The sequence below is a fragment of the Mandrillus leucophaeus genome, unplaced genomic scaffold (genome assembly GCF_000951045.1).
Source record: "Mandrillus leucophaeus isolate KB7577 unplaced genomic scaffold, Mleu.le_1.0 Scaffold494, whole genome shotgun sequence".
NCBI lineage: Eukaryota > Metazoa > Chordata > Mammalia > Primates > Cercopithecidae > Mandrillus > Mandrillus leucophaeus.
In genome coordinates, this window is record NW_012105298.1 from 747,405 (window position 1) to 753,668 (window position 6,264).

At 34.7% G+C, this 6,264-nt stretch overlaps 1 protein-coding gene and 1 pseudogene across 6 annotated transcripts in view; one reads left to right on the plus strand and one right to left on the minus strand.

The window, feature by feature from the left end:
* The window catches only part of RALYL (RALY RNA binding protein-like), a 764,437-nt gene that overhangs the window by 79,150 nt on the left and 679,023 nt on the right, over positions 1-6,264 (minus strand). The gene's annotated exons all lie outside the window — the stretch shown is intronic.
* LOC105550675 overlaps positions 6,118-6,264 on the plus strand; it is a 3,934-nt pseudogene continuing 3,787 nt past the window's right edge.

A 6,264-nucleotide genomic window follows, 5' to 3' on the forward strand; every position in this document is an offset into this window, starting at 1 on the left:
AGAGATGGGGTTTCACGATGTTGGCCAGGTTGGTCTCGAACCCCTGACCTTGTGATCTGCCCGCCTTGGACTCCCAAAGTGCTGGGATTACAGGTGTGAACCACCGTGCCCAGCCTAATATGTCCATTCTTAAAGGCCTAACTCAAGCTCCACATCTTCCCACATTATCAAATTTGTTGAATTAGACTAAATTCCACTTTCTGTGCTGTTCTTTGATTATAGCTTATTTGAATTTACATCCAACTCATGCTTGTCAGCTCTGTGCTTCTCTTGCCACTTAGCTAATCTGTATAGATTTATTTTTGTTAACCTTTCCCGTCACAAGCCAGTGTTTCCCTTCCATTAATCATCCCCATCTCTCTTATTTGACCTTAATCTAATTTATGTGAATTTCTTGACACTGAAGTTTTCAGGGTAAAATATTCCAGGAGGGCTCATGTCAAAATCCTGTAGAGTATGATCGATCTCTTTAACTGTTCAATGTAGTCATTAATGTTCAGGTCTCATTCTTATAGCTTCTTAAACACACTTTCTTCTAAACATATTATATTGTATTTGACTCTTTATGAGTCTATCTCACTAGATCATAAGCTCTGAAAGGCAGGGTGTTTTAGTCACCCAAAGATATATTTTTTAAATCGAGCATTACCCATCTATGGAACTTTCCACTATAGTATTTACTTTCTGTAGAAAAGTAAAGTATTTTCATTAGAATTTTTCAAACACCCGAATATTAATATTAGAATATTTAAAGCATTACAATTGCTATATTGGGTTAGATCTTTCTTCCATTTATCAATTTATTGCTGGTCAGCTCTAAATCTACCCTTTTTTTGAGCTTGCTTTGTAATAATGGAGCTGGACTCTATGAACATTCCTCCTTTGCCTGCTGACACAGTGTTAAAGTTTGGCAGTATAGGGTGCTGGAGTAAAACTGCAAGGCATAGAAGAAGAAGGAGCTTCTTTTTCCAGATGCTTTTCTTCTTATTCTCTGGCACAGCTACCAGCAGCTTGTCAGAGGCCCAGTGATAACCATGGGCTTCTCAGCAGAAGTTTCCTACTCATCACCTCCAGTCCACCAACATCCCCATGGACTTCTCTGACCTTCGGTCAGCTACAAACACATCTTCTCCAGTAAGATTTGAATCTCAGCCCTGGGGAGAGAGACTCTCTTCAACTTTGTTTTTCCCTTGAGTACTCACCCTCAGCCACAGAGGTAGTAGCTGTTCCAAGCACTTTCTATTCCAATATTCTTTTGCAGATCTTGACTGACACAACCCAGTTTAGGCTGGGTTGTATTTCACGTGTTTTGTGTTTTTGTATTCCATGTTTGTTGAGAATAACCATATGTGACATGTAGACAATGAGTACGCTTGTCCATTTACAAGTAAATGTTTTTCATAGTTCGTTGATATTTTTATAATTTAACAATTGAATTAAAATGATTTTTTCAAAGTTTTCCTTCAAGGGTAAATATATCAACTACACAAGCTCTTTATGGTGGAGACTAGCTTTTAAAAATGTTGGAGGATGATGTCAAAACAGTTGATAATAATTAATTATAATAATGTTAACAGTTAACCTTTACTGAAGGCTTAGCATTTATCAGCCACTATTCTAAATGCTTTACATATATCAAATTATTTCATTATCTTAAAAATTTTATGAGTTAGTATTAATATTATCTTGACTTTATATATGAGCGAACCAAGGCATCAATATAATCAAAGTTCATAGCATAGACTACTTTGATATTGCTGTAAGAAATTGCTTCCCAGATATTGCTGTAAGAAATACTTGAGTGTTTTTGTCAATTACAATCTCAATATTAAGCCACAAAGATAAGGAAATACTGTTTTTTCCTTTTTTTGAGATGGAGTCTCGCTCTGTCACCCAGGCTGGAGTGCAGTGACACAATCTCTGCTTACTGCAACCTCCACCTCCCGGGTTCAAGCGATTCTCCTGCCTCAGCCTCCCAAGTAGCTGGGACTACAGGTGTGTGCCACTATACCTGGCTAATTTTTGTATTTTTAGTGGAGACAGGGTTTCACCACGTTAGCCAGGCTGGTCTCAAACTCCTGACCTCAAATGATCCACCCGCCTCGGCCTCCCAAAATGCTGGGATTACAGGCGTGAGCCACCAGGCCTGGCCAGATAATGAAATCTTAATTGGCATTAAATGATTTGTAGTGTCTATTAAAAAAAGGGGTAATAATTCTATTGGGCTTTCACTTTGAGCCATCACTGGAAATATTTAGTGTAGTATGCGTCAGTGCACTTTTAAAATTTTGACCAAGTAGGATATGTATAGATGAAGGAAATTAGGATGGCCAAAAGTCTCAAGACAATGCCCCTGTATAAAAAATGATTGAATTAAATAAGGATACTTGGGCTACAGAAGACAGTCTTTGGGAAGAAAGGTGCCTAACTGTTTAAATATTTGAGAGGCTGTTGAGTGGAAGAGGAATTGAATTTCTTCATTGTGGCTCCAAAAGGCAGAATGAGGATTAAAGGGTAGTAATCATAAGGAAGACTGTTACTGCTAAATTTAACAAAGAAATAAGATAATTAATACCAAATACCGCAAGCTTCTAGTAGTTTAAACAAAAAACAGAATCATAAAATGGAAAACACCATGACAAAACATTGTATGTTGTAATATAACACACAGATATATATGGCACAAGAGCCTGAAAACTATTTGTTGGGAATTCTTTTTAGAGCAGAGGATTAATGCATTATAGCATTATATAGTTCTGGGATATCTTTCACGTTAAAATTTCATAATTTTATTAAAATTAAATTACATTGTTAAAATGTAACATTTATATATCGACCTCCAGATTTTCAAAAGCTGGTACCCTAAATCTGGCTCACTTTCCCTTAGTACTAGTTCAGTTTCTTTGACTCTCCCCAACCAAACTGATGCCAAGTCTAAAAAGAAATAGTGCACTTCATATTCTCTAGAAAGAAATAAAAAGAATGCTTTTTCTAAGAGAAATAAAAAGAATGCTTTTTCTAAAATGCTTTTTCTAAGACACAGTGAATACCTGACTCAGAAAAATTTACAGCTTTAGATGCCTTCATTCTTAAAGAAGAAAGATGAAAAAGTAAAGAACTCAGACCTAATCTCATTAGACAAAGAGCAACCTATACACCAAAGTAAACCAGAGAGGTCATTAGTATCAGTTTCAGGTGTGGAAATCTATCAACATAATCTGGAACAAAAACAAATTAAAAGAGATTACAGATTTTATCTGTAAATGCTAAAGAGACATTTGATAAAATTTAAGAGGTATTTCTTATATTCAGAGTAAAACAGTAATAAGAAAACTACTTAAACACAATAGGCTGTAGCAAAAACAAGTGGGGAATATTAATTCAGCATAAAACAGTAAAACTATTCAAATTAAAATGACAGGACAGCTTTTTATCATCATTATTATTTATAAATATTGAAGATTTTAGCAAATCTTTATATATTAAACATTGTCATTCCTCTAGACATATGCACTTGATTTTCTGCATTGCCCATTTTTCCCAAAATACCTAGCTATTTATACATGCCCTCTATTACCTTTTTATTACAAGCTCATACTGCACTGGACACATTATCTAAAATGAGTATTTCATACAAATATTATAGAGGCAAAAGTAGCATATTGAATAATTCTTCCACTCCCATTGAACTGATTTACACTCTTTGTCAATTATGACCATTTTGTGTAAACATGACTTATTATTGTGGTTTCTATTTTTTCCCCACTGATTAATGTCAGTTTTTATACCTAAATCATGAATTTGTAGAAGAGATAGTGTCCCTCCTATTACTATTATTCAACTTTTAAAAAAAAATCTCCTCAATATTTTACCAGCTGAATTTTTTTAATGTCAAATTTTCCCCCTCCCTGATTATTTTCTACCCAGTCATTTTAAATGAATCACTTTATCCCTTCAATAAATTTCCCAGTTAAAGAACATGACTAAATATTTGTTAAACATATGTTTGTAAAATAGGTTGAGCCTTAAGATGCTGGTGTTCAGGATAGATAAAACCAGGTGAGTGGCTATCTTTCTAGAATTTTGTCTGGGATTGGTACATGATACATCATAATTTTCTGTTGGTGTCTTTCTGGCATACTTCACACATAAAAAATGATGTAGCTGAACACAGAGTTCTTGTGTTACAATCCTTTCCCTAAAAAATTCTCCAGGATTATCTTCACATTAGCACATCACAGAGAAAACTGAGTTCGATTTTATCTTTTGTCTTAAAGTTAGCCTCTTTTTAAATTTATGGATTCTTATAGATTTCTTTACATTTCAAATTCTAAATGCCTCATTTAGAAAAATCAATGAATAATATATTTTACTTTTTATTATTGACTCATTTTCTATAAAATTGTCATCTTTGGCAATGGCTATTATTTACAGATTAAACTCAATGGTGTTTCATCCCATTTTTTCTTTTGTTCTCATTTTTGCCACTTTTCCTCTGTTTTTCTCATGGAATGTTTGTTAATTTTCCTTAATATCATTTATTGACCTTATTTTCATCTGTAGTATCAAATCTTTAATTTACTGCTTCAAATGGGGCATTGTATTGAATCCTGTGTCTTAAAGAGTTAACTGATATTTTCCAAATTAATCTCTTCTTATTATAACCTATAAATGTTTCTTAGAGGTACTTTCCTTCTGAATATTAAGAAGACATTTTATCTAATATTCTTTAGTTTCTAGAAAAAAATCTTATTCTCAAAACCGAATCCTCTTTGAGCCCTCAAAATATTGCTCTGTTTACTTGTACTGAAGAATTTATTTGTGAACTTCCATGTTTTTTCCTCATTAATTCTTTTCTGTTTGGTTAAGTCAATATTCAATGTTTATATTGGTATAACCACATAAATATTATTGGCATAACCACATGAATATAATAGTTGAGGAACATACTGTGCAATGATTATATTTCCTTCTTGTACAATCATTGTTTACTTGGCACTTATAATGGTCTACTTTTTTCATTCTTCCTGGAGCATTCCACTTTCCTGCTGCAACCCAGACTGGTTCTCTCTGGGTCTGCTACAAAGCTGTCATCTTGGTACTTCTCTTCACCAGCCACCTTGAGGACTTCCTTCTCTTTTGTGTTAGACCCCCCATTTTTTTTGGTTAGTTTGGTAAGTTTGGTGAAACAACCTTTAGATTTCTTAGAAATAGCTTGTGAGTAATTATATTTCTGAAAATACAGTTGATTCTCATTATTCATGGATTCTGTATTTGTAACTTTGCAAAATTTGTGACCTCCTAATCAATACTCATAGGGTTTTTATGATCATTCAGAAACATGCACAGAGGGTAAACATTTTGAGTTACATGTTCCCAGCTGAGGTCCAATGAGGTGACACTGCCTCTTTGTTTCAGTTCATACTGTAAATAACCATCTATGTTATGATCTATTTAGTGTCTCATTTTTCACATTTATGTGCTTTTTCTTGGTAATTTTGTAGCTTAAAATGGCCCCCCAGTATAGTGCTGAAATGCCGTCCAGTGTTCCTAAGCACAAGAAGACTGATGTGTCTTATGAAGAAAATACGTGAGCTTCTTTAGATGAGCTTCTTTCAGGCATGAGGTGTGCTGCTGGCTGTGAGTTCGATGTTAATGAATCAACATACATATTGATATAACATACATTAAAGACATAGGGTCTTTAAACAGAAACACACCAACAGCAAGTTTGTGTGTTGATTGGTTGACAAAAATGTTGTGAATTTCCTCTGAGACCAAAAGATTCCTCTGAGACCAGAGGCTCACAGGAATCTAGCCCTATATTTCCCCTAGGACCAATGGTTCAGTATTTGCTAATTCTGTGACTTCACAGAATATAACTTCCTCAAATAACAAGAGTCACCTGTATCTTTTAAAAGTCTTTGTGCTTGATTAACAGTGTATTTGGTTTGATTGATTGTGTATTTGGTTTGATTTCTGGCTGGAAATAATTTTCCCTCAAAATTTTAAAGGCAGTGAAGAGGGGCTGGGGGTTGGGAAGTGAGAGTGGGACCTGGTGTCCTGAGGGCCATGGTGGGCCTGCCTCAGCTTTATCAAACAGATCTTCCTGGAAAGATGAAACCTGATGAAACTCCTATGTTTGACCCAAGTCTACTTAAAGAAGTGGACTAGTGATTTTTGCACATTAATTTTGTATCCTGAGACTTTGCTGAAGTTGCTTATCAGCTTAAGGAGATTTTGGGCTGAGACAATGGGATTTTC